A 25,242-nucleotide genomic window follows, 5' to 3' on the forward strand; every position below is an offset into this window, starting at 1 on the left:
TAGAATCTGCAGTACTGAACAGTGTGTGCAGACTGAATGCATGTGCTGCATGTGGGTATGCTGGTGGTGGCATAATGCATGAGGATAACAGTGCTGGGCACCAAGTGTGCTGTGAATGTACAGTGAGTGCAAATGTGCCTGTATTGGTACATTACTTGGAGGACCTTGGGTTCCATCTTGGAAAGCCCAGGCCTGTCTGATGAAAACATGAGGAATAGAGGAATTCACCCAGACAGATTACTGTATTGCTGCATTCCTGTAAGCTGGGAGGGATACACACTGGAAAATGGGAGAGCCTGGCTCTCTTTGTCCATTTCAAAGGGCTCTTTGATTCAGTGGGAGAAGAAAATGAAGGGGCTTGGACACATCTCAAAAAGGGAGAGATTGGGCTGATAAGGGAATCATAAACAATAGGGCTGAGGACCAAGGAATAATCTTTTGATGCACATATCACTGTGGCTGACATCGAGGTGCAAACTCTCGTCACACCCATGAATGTTGGTGTGGGTCCTGCCTGCTGTGACAGACATACATCAGGAGGAAGAACAAAGGGGAAGTATGTCAATTTCAAAGAAGCAGAACCCCAACATAAGAATTAAAAGACCCAGATATTAATTAGCATTTTGTGTCTGGAAAAGGACTATAAATAGGGGAGTGTGTGATCCCAAAACATTGTCAACTGTCATGCAACCGGATGGGCTGTGCGAGAAAGGATAGCTTTGCAAGACTTCTGTCTGTGACCAGGACTAGGGGTGCAAGCCTTCTAGTCTCACTGCTGGGTGAGAGGACATCACCAAGGAAAACCAAGACCACCTGCCCTGGAGCTTGGAGCACCAGCATCTGCCTGCTTGCCAAGACGGGTATATCTTGTAAGGAAAAGGAGAGAGTTGAAGGGGTGTCAATAAATACAAAGCGGTTTCCTTTAGCACCAGCCAACGGTGGTAGAATGACAGGTCTGGTCCTGTGTATTCCCAAAACTGGGACCGGTGCACAATAGGAAGGGCCAAACTCATTTTTCCCAGCAACCTTTTCACATACTAGATCCCCAGCTTTAGGAATCCAGCCTGTAGGCGATACAGGTACGTCCTTAATTCCTGTGGAGGCAGCACTGGCAGAAGCGTTGTTGTCAGGGAACTGCTGCAATTCCTGTAAGACAGTGACACGTTCATTTATGTCAAAGGGTGTTTCTGCTGCCTCCATGCCAGGACGACCAAGATCTGAAACATATATTTGAGTTCCGAACAGGCACTCATATGAAGTACGACCCCCCAGGGACCTTCTAGGCAGATTGTTAAGTGCTCTTTGGACTCCATACAGGTAATTAAGCCATCTATGACCCGTACCTAAGACTCTGGCTGTGAAGGACAGCTTTAAATCACAGCTTAGTCACTCCACAACACTATTTCTCTCAGAATGAAATGGAGATGAGTACTGGAGTTGGACTCCTAACGAAGCCATGGTGTCCTTGAATGCCCTTGAGGTGAAAGCATGGCCCTGGTCTGAGTGGAAAGCCGCAACTGCATATGTACCGATAAAGACTCTCAAATCTTTAATAACAGTCCGAACGTCAGCCGAGCATTGTGGCCACACCCATAGAAATCTGGAGCAAGAGTCAACAGTGACTAGAATTTATTTGTATGCACTGTACAGTTTTAGGGGACCAAAGTGGTCCAAGCACACACATTGTAATGGCTTGTTTGAAATTAGGAGGGGTGTCTGCAATGGGCGTTTAGCAGTGGAAACTTTAATTTGTTGGCAGATGTCATAACAAAAGATATACTGCTTGGCCTCTTTGTATAGACCTGGCCACCAAAAATGGGCTTGTAACAATGATATTGTAGCCGCCACACCAGCATAGGCAGATGCTGCCCACTCATGCGCTGCTCTAATCAACTCTGGTCTTATATCTTTGTTGGGAATGTCTCGAAGCCCTACACCTGGTATGTTAACCTCAGCGTTTAGGCAGCCTCCCATTCGGTAGGAATATTTAGCAGTAAATGCTTTAGGGTAGGGCATACCTTCAGCCGTAGCTTTCACGGGAGCCCATATGTCCTCGTCCGGTTTCACACCTATGTGGGTTACTGCAGCAACAGTGGCCATAGCTATCACTGACTTTGCAGCTTCATCAGCCAGTGTATTTCCAGCAGCGTGTATTCCAACGTGCTGGTGTCCAAATGTGTGTACAAAATGGACATTTGGTAGCGTTTCCTTCAGATCCGCTACTTTCCCCCACAGAAGTCTGTGTTTAATGGTGTTGCCTTTAGAATCTCTGAACCCATTCCAGTGCCAGTAATGCAGGTATTCATTGAAGGACTGGACGCAGTAGTATGAATCACAAACAATCAGTGTTAACTGTGCAGGATCTGTATGTTCCAGTGCCATCACCAGAGCCTTTAGCTCTGCTAGTTATGCTGTGCAATCCCCTAGGGTTTGCGTAAAGGTATGTTGGGGACAAAATGTATTATCCTCCATGTAGCCAATTATGACTGCGCAAGCATCGGAGTATTAATGCTTTGTGCCAACTGCAGGTTGGGCTGAGCCATCGGTGTACATGACTCTTTGATACCAATCAATAGGCAATGTGTTTGCTGGGACTGGGTATTTTAGTTCATATTGCAAAAATTCTTGAGTTTGTAATTTTGGGTCAAAAATGTAGTCTACATCAGTGGCTGTCAAAGACGTGGCCCATTGTATCGAACTTGGATGTAATGCTTTAGCGTTTGGAACGCTGGCTTTGGTAACAACCTCAAGGGCTGGAATTGGAGAGATGACAATAATGCGTTTGCATTGGGTCAGAGATCTTTCTTTAATGACAGCCATCTGTACAGCAGTGAGAATTTTACAGTGGGAGCAAAGCGTTGTTCTGCTGTTGAGTACAAATGTGATTTATATGCAATCGGGACAGTCTCACCCTCATTGAAAGTTACATAGGTGAAACCAATGGCACCAGCAATTACTCTGATGACCAAATGTGTTTTGTTGTCCCTTCTGTGTAAATGTTGTGCTGCAAGCATGTCTGTCTGCAGGTCTCTGAGAATGGTTGTATGTTCGACGGTCCAAAATGTACTTGAAAAGTCGGGACGTCTTAAGTCATATAAAGGTTTTATGCGTGTTGCGTAATCAGGAATGTAAGTTCCGTCAAAATTTAGGAAACCAAATAGAGCTTGGAGTTTTTTTAATGGGATTTGGAGGTTGTAATTGTGTGAATTTTGCCAAGAATTGTGGCGCTGGGCTCTTTCCTTCACTCAATAGCTCATATCCTAGAAATAGGACTATTTTTGAGTTTTTTAAATTTAATTTGTAGCAGAACTCAGCAAATCCCACAACATTGCGGGCTACCCGTCTTAAATGTTGTAGCAATTCATCATCCATGAGATAGATATCATCTACATAGGACAATGCTTTGGGTCAATGTCATGCAAGATTGAAGTCACACAGACCACGAACAGTCCTGGACTGTCCTTGTACCCCTGGGGTAAACAACTGAATTTTTTCTGGGAGCCTAGTGCGCTGAAACTTGTCAAGTCTCCGCTCTCAGGCGCTATATTTTGGCAGAAGAAACCATTGGAAATGTCCAGTGTTGTTTTGTATTTCTTGCGCACTATGTTGTTCATAAGTGCTGTGCTATGTGAGTTTTGTATAGCATATGTGCTTGTATGACTGTTTAAGTGTCTGTAGTCTAAGACTATTCTGTATGAATGGTCCGGTTTAGCTAATGGGAATAAAGGATTATTCATAGGTGAGACACAAGGTTCAATTACGCCCTGGTACTCCAATTGTGTGAGGATTTCCCACACGGGTGCTTTAGCATCATGTTTTATTGGATATTGAGGTTGAGGTTGGGTTTGATTTTTAACCGGAATTACATGGTGGGGGCATCTTTTTCCCATCCTATGTGGTTGCGATATAACGTGGGTGCTTGTGCCAACGCCCAATCAATGGTGTAGGATTCTGCGAGCTCTTTGGGAACAAGAGGTGAGAAAGAAGGTTTAATACCATCTTCCTCACATGGGTAAGTACGGACAAATTCAGGCGACCAGTCTTGTTCGGCCAACAAAATATCATATATGTGTACTACTCGATCCCAAAAGATTGCGTCTATTGTGCATTCAATGTCTCCTTCTAACTGTAACGTTACTTTGTACACCCTATCAGGCGTGGAGACACGCATGTCCACAGTTTCTACTTGTAGGAAGTCATCAGTCGCTTTCACCTCCAGATGGCCTAGAAGACTCCGGCGAACTATTGTGACTTCTGCCACAGTGTCTTTCAGCGCTAGTGCCCACTTCCTGTTCTTCAATAAAGCCCTCTTCTTTTTAACAGAAACCTCTGTTGAGTGTTGTGATCCCTGCCTCTGTTTCACGTACTCTGTCTTCGCTCTGACCGCTCACCTCTCTCACTGCGTTTTTCCAATGAGTCCTGAAAGGAACGAGATAGGCAGGTATCAGTATATTGATATCTGTCAGGAGCTTTTATATTATCTCTATTTCTGAGATTATATCAATTCTGCGGGGTCTCCGTGTCAGGAGATTCTCCCCTTTCTTTTTTAGGAGTTTGTTGTCTTTTTATCCCAGGGTTTCTTATTACCCTCAGGAACTTGCTTGGTAAAATCTTTATTAGATTTACCTTGAAGTTGTGGTTTTGTTGGTCTGGCACCCAGATTATCTCGACCAATACTAGAGTGGGTCTCTGCGATAATCTTTGGCAGCTCATGTTCTTGATCCTGTTGAGGAACATCCCGGAGCCGCATGTGCACCGCTAATGCGACCGCTTCCCCTTTAAGGTTACTTAAAATAATTGAGGATACTGTGGCAAAGTTGCCCATTAATTGCATCCCCAAGTCCAGGGCTGGGAATGCCCGTATTCATCTTGAATTTGTTTCAACACTTCCAGTAAATTGGCAAGTGGTGGTGTACCGTGTACTGTAGTATACAGCGAGGCAAATACCGTGCCTCATGTATTACAGTTATCTATTGTGAGAACCATCCCAAATGGCAAGCATATTGTTAATATTCTGTGTTTATCCTGAGGTCCTGTAGGGGGAAATACTGCTTCCAGTGCATTTATTTTTTGAGCTAACCAAAACAGAATTTCTTTTCATTTGGCGGGTACCTTACCCATGATCGAATGTACAGTTGCAGGGTTAATACCTGGTGTCACTGCATGTGGTTGCGCTGGAGCAGCACGTACTGGGTTTGTATTTAATGTTTTCATTACAAACTGTACTAATCACCTATATATTGCCGTCAGCTCAGTAATAAGCGACGAACTTCAGCAACCGCTAGATTTGCTGCAGTAGGGTGAGGTGTATACATGGCCAATAAAGGCCAGTTAGGACCATCATTACTTAGAGGACTTAACCTAACAGGTAAAATTCTGTGGGGTATAGTGAATAGTGATGAAATGTGTTTGTGTTCCCCTCGGCTGCTGGAAATGTGACCCAAGAATAGAAGAGTTCCGTTCTATAAGCTGCATGTGCGTCCACCACAAATGTGACTGGACCCCCCTGGGCCGTTAGGCCATGCGCCAATAAATGTGCATTAAGGGTTGTCTCATATTGACTGCAATTGCTACCTGTTGTGGATTCACCATATTAAATGGTAAATTTGTCCAGAGATAAGCACACCAAATGGGGATTATCCTTTTATGGTTCAAGCTTGAACAGCCTTCAGCGTCAGATAGGTGCTCCCTACTTAGCTGAGGAGGAAATCCTCAATACCACGAACGTCTCCGTATATAGTACTGAGGTGTTTGTGTATATAGTAAGACAGAGAAACTCAGGAGGACCCGACAATTAGAGCCTGACCAAACATTGGGGGTGCCATGTCGCATTGGATCTCATTATTCTAATGAGACTACTGATTTTGAGTGGCAGAATCACCTGCAGTATGGGAGACTGAGTCTTACCCACTACAGGTGACACCTAATCAGGGTTTTGCTCCGGCTAACTAGCAGTGCCTCATCTCTACCCAAGAGCAGGGATGATTGGGCAGCCGAGCTCATGACATAGTTGATTTCTCAGGGAAATCGTGGTCACTCAGGTCTCATCCGTTTCTCTCAGTTACATTAGTCTCACATACACAATGACAAACAGAGGCAGTATATGTTTTGGTAAAGTTTAATGAAGCAACTGCATCTTAGATAGCAAAGCATGTACTGCAATAACCAGGACGAAATGGACTAATTCCTACCTAGGCTATAATAGAGCACAGCATGTTAAGCTCTAATTCTGCCCTTCAGGTTCCCCTGGGAGGTCATCATCACCCATACCTGAGCAAAGGCCTGAAGTCTGCATAAGAAGCAATCAGCATACAGTCGTGGTTCTCTGGCTGGAAACACCCTCTAATGTGCAAGGGACAAGGAAGTGTTTTTATAATAAAACAGCTGATGTTCTGAGAAAATGTTCCTACGTAAGGATGTGTGTTTCTATGAATGTCAGAGACAAAACCTTTACCACGTTCACCGGCAACCTGTCTTACTGCAACCTTGAAAGTAGCACAGAGTGAACAAGAATGTCTTGTTTAAGAACATAGTGCTGGCCTAAGCAGGACCCACTAGATAGAGAGAAATAAAACAAGACCGCAAAAGTGGCTATTGCACAAATAATAAACAAAGCTGAATAAAATAGATCTAAGTTAAAGTTCACAGCGGCAGACCTAGTATGCTAAAAAAAACGTGCATGGAGCTATAACTAAAATGGCTACACTATAGGGAGAGAGGTCCAGAAGGAAGACCTGACTTGTGGACTCCCTGTGAAGGGGTGGAAAATGCTCCAGCACTGATCGGGCCCCAGCCCATGTGCCGGGCTGATTTGGTGACCCCATATGCCAGGAGGGGTTGCACTGGACTGACCTATGAACGAGATGGCAGAAACGCACTCCTGCTTTGTCGTGCCGTCACCCATGTGATGGATTATTTTGGCAACTACATATGCCAGGACAGGTTGCCATGGATGCCTACATCAGGTCAGAATGACCATTCTTGTGAGTGCCGTGGTAGTGACCCCATATGCCAGGAGGGACCACAAAAGACACTAAGGCAAAGGACCTGGTCAATGCCTAGGACTGAGAAACTGCTTCTGTGACCAAGGTAGGACAAGCCCGCATTCTGAGGACTGTACAGAAGGAGGGTTGTAGGAAAGAGGGTACTTTCCTACACATTATTCTCTTTCCTACAAGGGTTGAGGATCAACAGGACTCTGCTGGAGCCCCATCAGAGCAAGGAGACTAACCCCCATCTGCATGGAGGGAAAAGTGACTTATCCCACAATCATCGGAACAGGAGCAACCCCGATCGTCAGTACCAGACAATACAGGGCTCGAGGGAGAGAGCCTGCACCTGCACCTGCTGTTTGCTGTTGCATGTGACCGTGCACAGCCAGACTTTGCCAATCCAGAATAGGACTGCGCTGCACCACTGAAGGGTTCCATACCACTGAAGTGGGTAAGCAAAGAACTAGGCTTCGGGTCCCTAGCAAACATACCACCACTGATGCTGCAACCCCATAGACTCTAGTGACTGAATTTATGAAAAGGGTCCAAGGGGCGAAATCTTGAGTACAGCCTAATAGTTTACATTTCCTGGAATGCTGTCATCAGTGAATGGGAAATAACACTGAACTTGTTGCACTAGAGGTAGGAGGACAAGAAGTGGCCTGGCAACCACTAGAGCCCCGGCCTCTAGGGGGATTGTGTTATTGCTGTGTTATTGCTTTTCAATGTTGTTTACCTTTGCATGTATAGAGTTAGAGTAGATATCAGGTGGATTATTCTTGAGAAAGTACTGACAAGAAACGATGTGGACCCTGAAAAACAAAGGAAAAAGAAAGAAGTGTTTTGGATTTTTTCTTTAAACACATATGAGAATGGCCTGAACGAAGATCTCCCTTGGAGCAATGCCATCTGAGTACTTATGTACAGGATTGCCTGAGGAGTCAATCATTTTCCAGGTGCCTACCACAGGGTTGCTTTGTTGCTCTCCTGTGGTGGCCCTTTATCTTACTTTGAAGTGAATTCTTCACTTTAGACGATAAAAACGTTTTTGGTTCCTTCTTATAAAACCTTATGTTATCGATTTGTATTATATACACAATACGTATTGTATTTTACTAACCCATTTTGTGCCTACCCTTGGGACATTGAGTACCCTGTACTTTGACGTTCCAAGATGGCGCCCACTGTTTTGGGCGTGCTGGTAAGTGATATCTACTCTTTGGTTTGATTTAGAATTGGCCATTATTTTTTATTATTTTTTATTTTTGGTTATTTCCTTTTGCCACCACTATATGGCTATGACTCTACAGTTTGATTGTACCTCTTATTCTCTGTAGATTTTGGCATATTTCATGCTGTTTTGATGGTTCTAAGATGGCGCATGTTTGACCATTTCCTTAGATGGCCCCTACGGGTCTGTTTCTATGTTCATCGCATCACCTGTGGTGATTTGGTTTAAATAGGAGGCAGCTGGGGAAGTACGGGTTATTGCTCCTCGAGAGATCATCGTGCTGGTCATATGTCCTGGATCCTGCTGATACTGGTAGGCTAGCTTTGCTGAACCTTTGTGGATTGAATTATTTTATACCGTCTGGATTGTGTCATTTCTATCTGGCTCATGACTCCCCCCTGTTCCCTTGCAGTTAGCAAGTTGTTCCCTACCAGTTTGGTATCCTTGTGGGTTTCCCCTGTGGATTACGTTTTTTAAACCATGTGAACTTGTAGGTAAGTCTGTAGTTAGCGATTGTACATATGAGCAGATTTTTTCTTTCCTATCCTTTGGACTTTCCTGCCCTGTGCAAGCTAATGATTTCATTATGTTTGCTTTTAGAGTGAGAAAGCATAGCTTCATTTAGCTATATCCATGTGTTAGTCCTTCATTTTGGACTACAAATTTGAAGTTGGAGAGTGTTTAATCCAGTCTGTGAGGGATATTTAAGTTCTTTCATATCTAAGGTATTTTATCTTATTTTAATATAAACAAACTAGTCTATTACTATTCTTGACTAGATTCTCTCTGTGGTAATCCAACACTTTTATGCTATAGGTGATTCTATTTCTGCACTTTATCTAGTATTTTTCTGGACACTAATGGTGCTTTCCTTGGATCTTTAGATTTATTTACCTTTATTAAGCATTGGTTTTATAGACTTTGATCTTGGGCACTTTATCAGTGTTTTTTCTTAATTAAGTCCCTTGAGTTGGTCTGGTTGCAAATCTGACATGATTCGAGCCTTCCCCCTATGCAAAGAATTGCAGTGAATAATTTTGATGTTTCTTTGATAGGTAGATTACAAGATGTACGTATGCCAATTATACTGAATCATAAATCCTGATGAAGGTGTATTTATATTTTTCTTCACTCACCGAAACGCACGTCGGCTTGTAAATTGGCATGTCTTGAACATTGGAATGAAGTGTTTGAAATTGGCAAATTTGAAGCCCTGACCAGGATTGGCTACCATCAGGCCTGTAACACGAGAATATGAATCAGGAAATTATAACCTACAATTGGCTGTTATTATGTTGAATTTTATAGAATCCAAACTACAACGCATAATTGTAGCATCAAAGCAGTAACTTTATTGTGCTGTTTAAATATCCTCTCATGTATGAGGCGGTTGTAAATTTGTATGTATACTATTTTGTGATTTTGTTGGTTCCGTGTTATTTGTTTATTTTTGTGTATTTACTGTTATGTTATTTATGTTTTCATATATGTATGTTTTATTTAGGGTAGGGGGTTGTATTATATTTTTTTGGTTGATTCTATGTTGATTATATTATGTGCGAACTGAATGTTTAATTAGCTATAATAAATATCTAAATTTAAATATATTGTATGTTGTATATTTGAATTTAAGATTTCCATTCCTATGTTTGCTATGTTAATGGAGAGTAAACTACGTTATACTCATAGAGTTAGAATTAGAACTTCTTTTTATGTAAAAACTAGTAATTTACTGGACATTGATTTATATTTTCCACAGCTTACACATTGAGTTATGAGTCGTGTTTACTGATCTGTGTCTGCGCCACCCCCCCCCCAAAGAAGCCTCAACTGCTCGTCTTATGCTACCCAACTGAAAGTCAGGAGCAGGAGGGGGTGTTGGCCCAGTTGAACGGGGTGCACAGTAGGGTGGGCCTCAGGACAAGATTCCCCCTCTACCGCCAGACAAGAACAACATAATGAAAAATATAGATTAATTAAATCGTCACAGATAACTTTACAAAGAACATAATTCATATAGACGTTGTAAACCATCTCACATTTACCACATAATTTTACGTTTGTTACTCAATGTCAATAAATGGATTAGAGACTGAAGACATTGATGAATGTTATTATCTAAATCATTATTGAGGTTTCAATGCTAATGTAAATTGTTGCCAGGCCTTTTTTGCTTGGGGCTTCCTTCATCTGGATACACAAAGTGAGCATAACTGTATTAAGGAAATATTATTTTTCCTGCCTTGGAAGAACAACAAGTGAGCAACATACTTCAATGACAGAAACCAAAGAGACAAATGCATTAAACCATGGTAGACTATTGATAAGTACTATGCCACCAAATGCTACATGGAGAGAAAGACCAAACATGGTCACACCTCCCACCCTGCACACAAATATGCACATAATTCACCCACCACTCACACAGGTACACCCCTCATCATGCACTCACATGGAAACATCTCATACCTTGCACGCGTGGCCACATCATTCACCCTACACTTTCACAAGGACAAGCCACCTACCCTGTACTCACATGGGCCTATTTCACCCCGTACTGACACATGCACACCTCTCTAACTGAGACTCATACAGACACTGCTCACGCTGCACTCACACAGACATAACACTCACTCCCATTCACACAGGTACACTGCTCACCTTGCACATGCATTCATGTAGAAACTCCAATCCCTCAGAACTCACACAGGCACACCTCATACTCTACTCTCACAGAGTCCATCCTGAATACATAAAGGCACAATGCTCATCCTGCACTCACCATGGCATGTCTGTCACCCTACCTTGACACAAGTTCATACTTTCCATCCACGAAAACAGAAACATTGCTCACTCTGCCACTCACAGGAAAACATCTTACCCTGCTCTCAGACAGCACACCTCTCATCCCCAAACACACAGGCATACTGCTCACCTTGGACTCATAAAGACACTCCTCTCACCCTGCATTCAGGCAGGCACACTTCTCACCTGCACTCATATAGCCTCACATCCCACCTTGAACTCAAAGAAGTATACTGTGTACTTTGTATTCAGGTACTCGCCTCACCCCAATACTAAATGTAAGGTTCACATATACTCTAAACACCTTTTAGTTATAATGGGACCTTAACCCTAAGCAGGTACATTGAAGGCGTCCAATGTTAATAAAGCAGTCACCCTGAGTAGGGTGGGGTGTAGGGGTAATGATATGGTTAGGCCACCTGGGTAGTAGTAAGGGATCTGGAGTTACTGTACCCTTGTATTGTAGTCCCTAACACTGGGGACAGAAATGGCAATGGCTACAGTACAGTGCAGTGACCTAACCACTGAGGCAAGGAGTTATGTTGGCAGTATCCCTGTTACAGTGGAGTAAACATACTGAAGGGATGTAGTACTGGGAGCGCCCTGTTACAGTTCAGTATCATGGTATCATTCACATGCACATCAGCAGGATTATCACCATAGACAGCAAGAGGTAGAAATTGTGCCAGTGGTAGAGGGAGCACGGTTCGTGGAATGAAGTGTTTAAAATGTTTATGATGCAAACTAATATATTATATCTCCCCCATATAAGGTCATACATACCAAACTGTTGGGCCAATGTTGGAGGTCAGTCACACTCCTCATTCATCTACCTCTTGCTACACCCTCCCACCTGAATTGGTGACTGTGAAGCACTTGCTGGGACTCTCCTTTTGAATGTTTCCTCTGAGCTATGGGTCTGGCACACATCCAAACCAGCCAGGGACTCAGGATATGCACTGACAACATTGCCTCCTCCACCACCAGCAGTGCTCCCCACTGCTGCCAAAATGTTGTGTTCAGGGTAGCAGCCCTAAAAGCTTTGCCTCTAGCCTAGGCTGCTGCTATTATCTGCAGACCATCTGCACATAACAGACAGCAGTGGCTGCCTGCCTCCTCCTCTGTAGCTCTCTCCCTCCAACTGGTGAGGAGGTTGGTGAGACAGAATGACTGTCTCGCACGGGGATACAAAAGGGTGGGGTGAAGCAATCTCTTTCCTCCAGCCCATACATACCCCAGAGCAGACAGAGGTACAGGTACCACAGACAAGTGCACCATCACAAACATGTGGATATCAGGTCCAGTAAATACATCTGCTACCCAATCATAACCTTTTATGAAAGGTGTGGGTGGAGTCAAAGCATATCTCTAGGTAGTACTCCTTCAAACTTTTTTGCTGATAATAGCATAAGGTCAAGGGTAGCTGTGCTGTCATGGCAGACCTAAAATGGGAGACCCTCATGATTCAGATACTTATAAATGGCTCATAATGTAAACTTGGTGGAGAAGGGTAAAATCTTTGTCAAGACTTTATAGCCAAACATTTTGCAGTGGACAAATGATAATGCAATTATTCCTCTAAAGCAAGTGTTTTTCCACTAACATAACAACAGCTCATTTTGTTTAAGTGGTTAAACGAAAAAGATTCCTTCACTTTATTGACTCTTATTACGAATAGGCTTGTGTCAGCTGGTGGTAATTAAGAGTGAGGAAGAGGAGATGGGCATGGGGTAGGAAGGGTATGAGTAGGCAGGGCAGGCAGTCGGCTGCAAGGGGAGCATTCCATGCTTCCACTATGCTGCAGAAGGGGGGCAAGCAAGGGTCAGAGGCTGAAACTGGGTTCATCTTGTAGCCCAAGCCTCATGCTATTTAACAGTGTTGCCACAGCTGGAACATGCAGTTGCATGAATAGCAGGTCAGTTATAATTGGGCAGAGTCGTATCCCACCAGGGGAGACCACTCCACTCTGCTAACACTAGGGACCCAAATGTCTTTGCTGATTTAAATTGGTATTTGACACATTAAACTGGGTCTTGGCAACAACTGATTAAATTGAGAATTTCTGAACCACTCCTGAAATGCCTTTACTTTCTACATTGTAATACATGGATTACGTAATGGGTTCAGTGCTTTTCTAAAAAGTCCATGAAGATCCAGACCAATCATGGTGTTTAACAGAGGAGCATATTTGGCCCCTTACTTTTCAATATTTTTATTGCTGATAGGGACCATCTTTTTAGATCTTTGAATAACCACAGTGGACACCCTCAAGCTAGAACAGTTTCCCATACTGGCACTTAAGTATGGCAACAATAAATGCAAGGTTACCTTTGCAGACCAGACTCTAAATCAACTTGTAATGTCATGTTCTGGTTATTGTGTTCTAGTTTTATTCACACTTAGGTGACATATTCATTGAGTTTTAGGTGCACAATTTTGCTATTTAGATGATAATTCCAGGTAGGATGCCAAATGCTTAAGCAATCTTCTATGAATTGGAATGCCCACTGATTGGTGGAAAATGGATGTGTATTGAGGTATTTCTTGATCTGTTTGGTATCATAATAGACAACCATATGGAGTCATAAGGTATGTTGTTTGTACATGTCACTTTTCCTTTGCATGTTGAGTTTGGATTAACCTGGCGATAAGGTATTTTGTGAATATAGTGATTGCTAATTATATGAGATACATTGGATGTATTCAGTATGTGGGAGGATATTATCAAGTGTGCTACATTGAAAGGCTGAGGGGCATGTTTGTGAGTTGGTTTGCGCAATGTATACACCATGCAACATGGTACATGTGGGATGCAAACTTCACATGCGATTTATGAAGCCAAAGGAGGCCACTTTGCATGGCCCTGAGTGGCTCCACAAATTTGGAATAATTCAACACACTGCAAATTGCTGTGTTGTCTTACTCTACCCTGAGATGACCTTCCAAGTACTTTGCATGGGTGTTCCCAAGCAACCCCCATTGATTTTGACAGATTCCCAGTTTTATAAGAACTGGTAATGCTGGGAATGTGAGAACGTGCTAGGCATTCTGCAGTGCATATAGAAAAAGAAAAATGTCTTAGGGGATTGTTTTTGTACAGGATGTTGTCCCTTACTTCAAAAAACAATCCTGCTTGCAATGCAGGTACCCTTGCACCATGGTGCCAGTGTGCCTGTGTTAGCGCTAGGCTGCCAAAAGGACGGCAGCACAGGGGAAAAGGCAGGAATGAGCCGTATTGCCCCATATACGTTGCATTCCTGCGCTTTCCTTGTGAAACAGTGCAGCGCAGCAGGTGACTTTCTTGTGCTGCACTCTGTCACATTCTTATAAATATGCTCCTGAGTGTATTAGTCCAATTTCATCTGCAATATAGCCAGCAATATTTCATAATGGAATGCATTGGAGGTATGAAAGGTTATGTTATGTATTTGTATAGCACATTATTTCAATCTGTATGGCCCTCAAGTGCATTCAAAGTCAACATTGCCTTTTAATGTTAAGGGATTCTCATTGATTTGAGTCAAGGTGATCTATGAAAATTGTGGCAGTTTGTGAATGATATTGTTAAGTAATTAAGCATTTGGATAGTGGCTTGCAGTAGTATAACATACTAATGTAGTTTTTAGAAATGGCTTGTTTTAGATTGTGTCCAGTTATAGCCTGAAACTGGATTTCTATAAATTTGTGTGTGTATGTGCGCAGAATGACTTTAGCGTCTGCTTCGTTCTGCTGGGGTTAATGGTAATCCGTTGCATATTTTAGTGTGGCTGCTGAGTTGGGATACCAATTTAGCCTATTACATGGCTCTGATGCAATATTTTATGCATGTGGATTTCCATCCTTAAGTTAACTTGTTGTGAATGACTGATATGTAGACTGGCGGTGGATTAGGCTGTGCAGTTGAGGTGGCAACGCTCACTCAACCATATGGCGTTGCTACTGTGGTGTACATATGATGATGCCAGATGTTCTGTTAGGGGTTTGTGTGTGTGGTTACTAGGCAGTTAGTGGTGTTGTGGGCTACTCGATAGTTCCACATCCTCTCTACTTCCACTGAAAATAACATGCGAAATCACGGGAAGGAATTAGGAAATTACATCCAGCTTTCATGTTCCACCTAAATTGCACCTTTGCCAGAAATGCGAATCCGGCCAAGTCTCTCAGGAGATGATTAATTTAAATGGAACTGCTCTTGTACAGGGATCAGCTGTTCCTTTCGATAAAACATTCAACTCCCCGACCAATTATCACTTTGACAGTATAATGCACCACTTAAAGCAGCGTGTAAGTTCAGCACGACGGTGATTAAAACAAAGGCCAAGAAAAAGGCTCTTAAAAGCCACAAAAGTCGTGTTAAATCAGATTCCCCACTTGATTCTGAATTAATTAAACCAATTTCTTGTCTTTTGAGAAAAATAAAATCATAAAACAGACCGTGACATGAGTATGTCTATTCAACAATATTGTTAGGAAATTACTACTTGCTATTTGAGTGTATTTTTTTCATTGTTTAATGTGCATTTGGTAAGCATTCAAGAGACCTTTCCAGACTGCTCCTCGCATTCCTTTTGTTTGAGAAATCTTTCTATGCGATTTTGAAAATTACATGCTTGTACTGCGGATGTGAGAAGGCGAGCAACTGTTCTGCCAGTCACAGATACTGTGCCGACATAAAGGCCTGGAGCTGTGGAGGTGCAGCTCAGAGATAATGCAAATGGTGTAAATCTACACTGGCATAATTCAGAGATGAGATAAAACAAAGTTTTTAAAGTGGCCCTGTTATATAAAACCTTAAGGTTAAAAAGGAATGACCATAACATTCTAGAGATATAAATGTGCAACAGAAACATAACTCCATGGTGACATGAGTCTCATAGTACACCAGGGATGGAACCATTTATTATAACTGAAATGCTCTCAGAAATGTACTGAGGAAAACTGTGGACCTAATGTCAACTTGAAAACAGCTTCAGCAAGTCCATCTTTTTAAAAAATTAAAATAGCGATATATTCATGTTCGTGCAAGAACTTTGGGCCTAATTATGACATTCGTGGTCCCACCGCAGGTCCGCCAGTGCAGGGGGGAGGATGCTGCTGTCCTGGCTGACCGGTGGGAACATTATATTACGATGTTTTCCCCAGACTGACCAGCAGGAACAGGGCTATGGTATTGGCCTTGGCTCCCTTGAGGGAGCCGAGACCAATACCGGAGCACAACAGCATAGACAGTGCGCATTCCAAGGGTGCAGGGCAGTGGGGCCCCTGCACTGCCTGTGACATGGTTGTGGGCAGTGCTGGGGCCCCTCTGTGGTCCCCAGCACTAGCTTTCCACCAACCTTTCCATGGCGGTGAGACCGACATGGAAAGGCTGGTGGAAAGTGCAGTCATGATCAGCATGGCGGTGCTGAGTTCAGCACCGCCGTGGCTGATTGCAAATCCGACCGCCACCAGCCTATCGGGAACAATGTTCCTGGTGGGGATGGTGGTCTCAAGGCAGTCCGACTGCCAGGGATGTAATATGGTGGTCAGACCGCCTGGACTGTGGCGGTCTGACAGCCACCACAGGGATGGTGGTCTGAAGACCGCCAGCCTCATAATGAGGCCCTGTGATACTAATGAGCACTGAAGCCTAAGCATTGCAAAAGCTCTGGCATACACAAAACTCTGTGGTGTACAGTTTGAAATCTAAATAATGACTGCATGTTATTTACAAGCCTGACTGACCCATGGAAGCCATTATGATACACCTGTATGAGCACAGAAACTTCAAAGGCTGTGCACTTACACATTAAGCAGCAGGATTTGCTTTTAGATCTGGCTTAATATCGCTGTTGTCTGCATGACCTATTGTTACCAATTCACAAAATATACATATAGTGGGACCACTGCCTGCTCTTAAAAGATGTTTTTACAGACATTCACAAAGGGGAAGAGGTCCCTTGGGGACCCCTTATCATTTGCGAATGGGTTACCACCAACTTGAAGTTGGTGGTAACTGAGAATGTTTTGAGACCGCATTCATGGTCGCAAATTATTCCTACATGACAGTGCGATTTGGTATTAGGAACAGACGCCCTAAATATGCCCCTTCCTAATACCAAATCACAAAGCGAAAATACATTTTACTTGTCGGGCCATTTGCAACTGGTAAAATGGTTTGTGCATCTGGCCCTAAGTGGCATATGGCATTTTAGATTATTCAATTTAAAAAAGAAAGAACATTGAACATGTCTATGCGTAGATCATAACGCTTGAACATGCCTGCAGAAAGATGCTACCTTTTTTGCTTTTCTTTCATTTTTTGCAGATGATGTACAGCAATCCCAAACCCCCTTTGCTTTTTACCAGGGCCGCTCAACATCGCCAAAAACCATTGCCAGAGCAAATAGGTCTAAAAGACGAGGTGGGTTAGCTTTGCCAATGTCTATTGTAATATGGGAACTGAGACAGCAACTGCCAGTTTGCTCATTATATTAAAAAGGAATGTTTATTGCAAGAAGCAGTCGATAAAAGCAGCCATAGACAAAACGAAACCACTTCTGTTTGCATGGATGGTCAGTATGATGGAATTATAGGTAGTGTGACTTGAAAAGAAGTACCCTGACTCGTTTTACCCATTCTCACCTCTGGTCTGAGTTGCCATGTGTGGGCAGAAATACCAACATAAAGATAAGTAGTTCGAAATCGCAAGGAGTGCAGATACAGTGCACTGGCCGGGTTCTGGACACAATACCCTGCTACTCTAAATCAACACTCAGGGTCCTAAGTCACATATTGCCTGCCACATACAAATGTTAACATGCTGTACAGACCTTCAGTGTAGTCAGTAAGATACTTTACAACCTGTTGTATTCGATTTGATGGTTTCACAAGGTGCTCATTGTGCATGCTGCCTGCTTCAGAGTACTTTGCAAGGGGAAGGATGAGGCAATGAAAAGAAGCGAAGGCTGGGTTATCATCAAGACATTAACAACAATTTGTTGATTATTTTCATTTGTAAGCTTAAGAGGAAGTTATCTGTATGTCAGCCACAAAATCAAGCTATGCTTTATTTCTAAAAGGTCTTTTTCAAAGTGGAAAGCGAATGATAAGAAACACAAAAATGTCTGAATTTCACTGGGCAGTCAAAGAGTTGTTTAGTAGGAGCCCCTAGGTGTCTTGTCAGCTGAAAGGGCAGTAACAATTTAGAACTGTAGTAAGAGACGTGACCATGAAGGGTCTTGTGAACTAAGCAGCTTCTGAGTTACACCTCCTACCTAGTTACATGACACTGCAGCAACCTCAGTGTAAGTGAGATATGGTCTGCATATTTCAGGCCGACAGCAAGCAAACTGTGTGATTTTCAACTTGTGGTTTTGCCTTTGTCCTGGCTGAGAGGCCCCACTAAGGTTATGGATATAGATGATGACAAACAAGAAATACTAAAGCTAGAGCAGTAAAGGCAGGATTTCATGGAAGATGCATGTGCTAAAAGAAGTATTTTTGCGATGTTGTTGACCTGACATATAAAAGACATGTCTGCAACTCAAAGTTGAAGAAATTGTGAGGCTGAGTTAGAGAAGATGCAGGAGACCAATTGAACAGTAGTAAAGTGGCTACTCTTGAAACTGGCAGTAGGGCCACCAACTTTGAGGAATTGAAGCAGAGCCAATAAAGATGATATAATTTTAATAATAAATACACTTGTATACCACACAATTTTACCTGAATACCTACTATATTTACATATTTTTAACATCAATTTATATTTATTTATAGTTTTAACTATTTTGAATAATTTGAGTTAATTTTGTGTTATTTCCCATGGGGTTTTATTTTAAATCCCTACCTACCTTATTTTCTATAGCAAGATGTTGGATACCAGTAGCTGGCCATGTGGAGTTACTGTAAAAGTGCAGTTTGTGAATACCGAAAAGTAGTCAACTTACTCAAAAGTGTAAACATACTCAAAGGTACAGTTGTGAATCAGACCATATGTGTGGTCGCTTAGGATCAAATTTCATGATTTGTACATGTTTTTTACCCGTTGTGTTTTGGATTTTAGCTTTAGTTCTTCTCTAGCAAAAACGTCAACTTATTTTTCAAAGTTTATTTATTCATTTGTTTATAAACTCATTTATTTAGGGCTTTTTATACTGTGAACAATAAGTGCTTATTATGGTGGAGATCCTGAATATGAACTGCAGAATATCTCTTGACCATAATGTCACGGTCAAAATATTGTGACTACTAAACAAATATTGAGGAAGGGAATATCAAGGGAAAGTATATGTTTTTTAACAACAATATTGAAGTTTAAAACTTTGATTACTAAAATATCACAGAAATTAATATTGTTTTGTGAGGTTTTTAGTTAAATTATTTTGTTAAATTTATGTTGTGAATCATAATATGCAATATTGCATAAAATGTTTTTTTTCTAGGTTGATGTGTTTATTGACTAATGGCATGGGTAGTGTCATATGAAAATACTTATTATTCTGTATGTTTGTATGGTTTGTGTATGTTAATAATTAATTATGTGTTATTTTGTTTATTTTTTTTATTTCACATTCATCAATAACTATTTTAGTTAATATGCTAAGAATACATTTAAAACAACAAAAATCTATAATATTATGTAGTATTATATTTTTTAACTCCACATACAATTTAAAAATACAAATAGTTAAGATATATTATGTATATTTAAAATGTATTATTACTAAGTATTAAACAGTTTGAACAAATATGTTACAGTTTAAAAGTTAATGTTTATCTGTTTGTTTATTATTGGATTTTGAATTTAAAAATTTATGTTACAACCCTATCTTGTAAAAAGAAATAATGTTTGCAAGAATGTAGCTTTAATACTAATTGTAACGAACCCAAAGTTTGGCAAAAATATGACAACTTGTATGGTAGAGGCCATTGACGTGATTGAGTTTAGATAGTACCAGAGAGATATTAGCTTGGACTTTGTGTGGAAATCCTAGGTGGGGGAAGATGTGTTGCAGAGTTTTCATAGTAATGAAGCATTATCTTGCTAACGTATCCACTTGCACACTAGTTGCTAGCTTGGAGTTCATGGTAATTTCAAAGTTTTTTATTTCCTTGGATGCTTTAGGAGGTTGTCCCTAATCATCCAGCCTGACGCAGAGTGAGTCAAAAAAATGTCAATTGCCACATATAGATATTTCAGTTTTGGAAGCATTCAATTTTAGATGGCTCCATGGCATCCATGGCATCCATGGCATCCCTGGATAAACGGCTCTGAGTCAACTGAAGATTTTTGAGTTTCAAACGTCTTTGGAGTGTTCCAGTTTAAGAAGTATTTGTGTGTCATCTGTGAAGTTATAACATGTGAAATTAATTTTTCATTGCAAGTAATGGCTTCATGTGGCATGGGTGAAATGACAGGGCCTTCAGGGACTCATGCTTTTGTGAAGTATGGTTTAGATGAGAAAGGGGGAGTATGGATTGCATTGAAGGTAGGATGTGATTCAGTCGAGAGCAGTCCCCTCTATGCCGGCTTTGTAGAATCTTTGGATTAGAATGTTATGATCAACTGTGCAAAGGCAGCTGAAAGATCCAAAAGAAGTAGTGCGGTGACTCGGTTATGATCTACTGTGTTTTTAAGTCCATCCTAGATGGTGATGAGGGAAGATTCTGATTCTCTCCTGGGCTGAATTCTGTTTCAAAGATGGAACTTATGGAGTTATCTTCAATGAATTATGATATCTGGTTAAATGCTGCTCTTTCTATCAGTTTGCCCAGGAGAGGTCCATTTGTAATAGGTCCATAGTTGTTTGGGTCATGTGGGTCCAGGTTTGTTTCTTTAATAATGAGCACATGATGGCCTTTTTGAAGTCCTCTGGAAAGACTCCTGTAGCTAAAGAATCAATGAGGAATGTTCTGACTGGTGTCAAAGCAGAGTTCATTAAAAGAATGTTCTTGAAGATTTGTGGTGGACAAGGGTCAGAAATGCAGCCGGCTGGCCTGCATGCTTTGACTAGATCCATTAATTCACTTTGTTATAGTTGTTTGAAGGAATGCAGACGTTGGGTTAGCTTAACTTTGGAGGTGATTGTTGGAAATTGATTGTTGTTGGTACTTTTCCTTTGTTTTAAATAGGAGTCCATCATGTCTGATTTGGTTATGTAATTATTTGCCAGTTTGATAGTAAATTCTTGAGTTTCTTCTGTGCTTTAGGTTTGCCAAGTTATATGAGAGTTCTTTATTTGCACAGTTAGAGTTTTGAATTATGTTTGAACAGCACATTTCTTTGCTTTTTGATTATTGACTTTTAGATTGTGTTAGGTTTTTCTAGGTGAAGTTTGTCTCAATTGTTATTTGTTTTGAGCCAGGTGTGTTACAGCTTTGTAATTTGTTGTTTTATTTTGTTTTAGTTCTGCATTCATCCAAGGTGCTTATTTTCTGTTGTCTTTTTGTTGTTGTTCTTAGTAGTGTTAGCATATTAAAAGCTTTCTGTAGCCACTCATAGAGGTTTGAGCTGAATTTATTGTGTATAGATCTGTGTTAGGAGGATAGTTGTGTTTCTATGGATTCCAAATGAATTTTGTTTCAAAGTCGCTATGTGGGTGCATGTAAGGTGGCCTTAGGTGTGGTGATTTGTGGTGTTTTGTGTTGGACAGCTACCAGATGGTGGTCTGACCATGTGACTGGATTAATCATTTGAAAGGTAATTAATAACTAGTAAGCCAGTTTGTGTGTCAGTGAGCAGGGCATACATGTGGTGCATATGGTGCTTGTTTTTGAAGAGTGATCAAATATTTAGTAGGCAGTCTAGAGATTATGTTTTGGTGGTGGCGTGACTTTGCTTTCTAGAACAGTGAGTAGTATTTTTCTAACTTGTAGCAGGTGTATTATTAGTGTATCAGGATAGCACTAGTGTTGTTTTGTAATTCTCACCCAGCAGGCTAAAAAGACATTTGGTTGGGTCTGTGTGTGCAAGTGGTAGAGAAGGTGCTTTGGGATGAGTAGGTAGGCTGTGTTGTTTTTGTAGAGTAGTCATGTTGTGTAATAGACAAGGGGATGCAAATTTGTGAAGAGTGGTATGCTGTTTATTTTTGTTTGTTTCTGTTTAGGGTGGAAGGTGTATGGGTCGGGTGGTGATGGAGCATGTGGGTCATGTTGTAAGGCTGTAAATTGTGCAATGGATGAGAGGTGGGTGAATGAGTGATGTTGTGTTGTGGTGTTTGTGGTAGGTATTGGTGAAGATAGAAACTTTCGGAGTAACGTTGGTTTAGAATCTGAATTAGCTGAATGAGGATAAGAGCAGGTGTTTGTTTCTATTTTGTGACAGAATGTAGCATGAAATTGTGTGTGTGTGTGTGAGATTTTGATGTGCTGGTGAGTGTTATGTTTTGTTTTTGTGGAATAGTGAGATGAGATATTGATGTAGTGAATTTCTGTGAAGTACTTAGATGTAAAGCCCTGTTGGTGAGTGGAAGCTGAATGGTAAAGGGGTAATGATATGCGGTAATGATATGCGTTGGAGGACAGAGAATGTGGTGTGTAAGAGAAAATAGACAGGATTATGAATGCTTGTATTAGATTTGGTAGCAATAAGAGGTAATATGTGTTGTGGTAATATGTGTTGTGGAGTAAAGTGTAAGGATTGTTTGGTTGTGTGTTTTTGGTAAAAAAAGAGAAGGAGTGTGTGTAGGAGGCTGGCCTGGCTTGTAGTGGGTACCAGAGGTACTTACACCTTGTGCCAGGTCCAGTTATCCCTTATTAGTGTAGAAGAGGTGTTTCTAGCAGCTTAGGGCTGATAGAAGGTAGCTATGGCAAAGCAGCTTAGGCTGAACTAGGAGACATGTAAAGCTTCTACTATACCACTGGTGTCATATGCACAATATGATAAGAAAACACAATACACAGAAGTACTCAAAATAAAGGTACTTTATTTTTATGACAACATGCCAAAAGTATCTCAGTGAGTACCCTCAGTATGAGGATAAGATATATACACAAGATATATGTACAGAAACCAAAATTATGCAGGTAATAGCAAGAAAAGTAATGCAAGCAATGTAAAGTTACAGTAGATTGCAATAGTAGCACATAGGTATAGGGGCAACACAAACCATATACTCCAAAAGTGGAATGCGAACCACAAATGGACCCCAAACCTATGTGAGCTTGTAGAGGGTCGCTGGGACTGTAAGAAAACAGTGAGGGTTAGAAAAATAGCCCACCCCAAGACCCTGAAAGGTAGGTGTAAAGTGCACCTACTACCCCCAGAGAGCACAGAAGTCATGATAGGGGGATTCTGCAGGAAGAACAAACACCAGCAATGCAACAATAGTGGATTTCCAGACCTGAGTACCTGTAAGACAGGGGGACCAAGTCCAATAGTCGCGACAGTGTCGAGAGTGGGCAGGAGCCCAGGAAATGACAGCTGAGGGTGCAAGGAAGCTGCCACTTGTTGGAAGAAGCTTGGAGTTCTGCAAGAAAGAAGAGGACTAGGAACTTCTCCTTTGGAGGATGGATGTCCCACGTCGCGATGACGCTTGCAGAGGTGTTCCCATGCAGAAAGACCACAAACAAGCCTTGCTAGCTGCAAGGGTTGCAGTAGAGGTTTCTGGGTGCTGCTGTGGCCCAGGAGGGACCAGGATGTCGCCACTTGGAGGAGGAGACAGAGGGGGCACCCAGCAAGTCAGGGAGCCCTCACAAAAGCAGGCAGCACCCACAGAAGTACCTGAACAGGCACTTGGAAGAAGAGTGAACCAGGGTCCATGCGAAGTCACAAAAGGGAGTCCCACGACGACGGAGGACAACTCAGAAGGTTGTGCACTGCAGGTTAGAGTGTCAGGGACCCAGGCTTGGCTGTGAACGAAGGAAATCCTGGAAGACTGCAAAGGAGCAGGAGCAGCTGCAAATCACGCGGTACCCAGCAATGCAGTCTAGCGTGGGGAGGCAAGGACTTACCTCCACCAAACTTGGACTGAAGAGTCACTGGACTATGGGAGTCACTTTGACAGAGTTGCTGAGTTCCAGGGACCACGCTCGTTGTGCTGAGAGGGGACACAGAGGACCAGTGATGCAGTCTTTTGGTGCCTTTTGTTGCAGGGGGGAGATTCCGTCGACCTACGGGAGATTTCTTCAGAGCTCCTGGTGCAGAGAGGAGGCAGGCTACCCCCAGAGCATTCACCACCTGGAAACAGTCGAGAAAGCCGGCAGGATGAAGCGATACAAGGTTGCTAGTAGTCATCTTGCTACTTTGTTGCGGTTTTGCAGGCTTCCTGAGCAGTCAGCGGTCGATCCTTTGGCAGAAGGTGAAGAGGGAGATGCAGGGGAACTCTGATGAGCTCTTGCATTCGTTATCTGGTGAGATCCTCAAAGCAGAGACCCTAAATAGCCAGAAAAGGAGGTTTGGCTACCTAGGAAGGAGGATTGGCTACCAAGAGAGGTAAGAGCCTATCAGAAGGAGCCTCTGACGTCACCTGCTGGCACTGGCCACTCAGAGCAGTCCAGTGTGCCACAACACCTCTGTTTCCAAGATGTCAGAGGTCTGGGACACACTGGAGGAGCTCTGGACACCTCCCCTGGGAGGTGCAGGTCAGGGCAGTGGTCACTCCCCTTTCCTTTGTCCAGTTTCGCGCCAGAGCAGGGCTGGGGGATCCCTGAACCGGTGTAGACTGGCTTATGCAGAGATGGGCACCATCTGTGCCCATCAAACCATTTCTAGAGTCTGGGGAATCTACTCCTCCCCAGCCCTCACACCTATTTCCAAAGGAAGAGGGTGTTACCCCCTCTCTCAGAGGAAGTCCTTTGTCTGCCTTCCTGGGCCAGGGCTGCCTGGACCCCAGGAGGGCAGAAACCTGTCTGAGGGGTTGGCAGCAGCTGCAGTGGAGACCCCAGAAAGGCAGTTTGGCAGCACCCGGGTTCTGTGCTAGAGACCCGGGGGATCATGGAATTGTCCCCCCAATGCCAGAATGACATTGGGGGGACAATTCCATGATCTTAGACATGTTACATGGCCATGTTCAGAGTTACCATTGTGACGCTGTACATAGGTAGTGACCTATGTACAGTGCACGCGTGTAATGGTGTCCCAGCACTCACAAAGTCCGGGGAATTTGCCCTGAACGATGTGGGGGCATCTTGGCTAGTGCCAGGGTGCCCACACACTAAGTAACTTTGCACCCAACCTTCACCAGGTGAAGGTTAGACATATAGGTGACTTATAAGTTACTTAAATGCAGTGGT

This window comes from Pleurodeles waltl, chromosome 8, assembly GCF_031143425.1.
Source record: "Pleurodeles waltl isolate 20211129_DDA chromosome 8, aPleWal1.hap1.20221129, whole genome shotgun sequence".
Lineage (NCBI taxonomy): Eukaryota > Metazoa > Chordata > Amphibia > Caudata > Salamandridae > Pleurodeles > Pleurodeles waltl.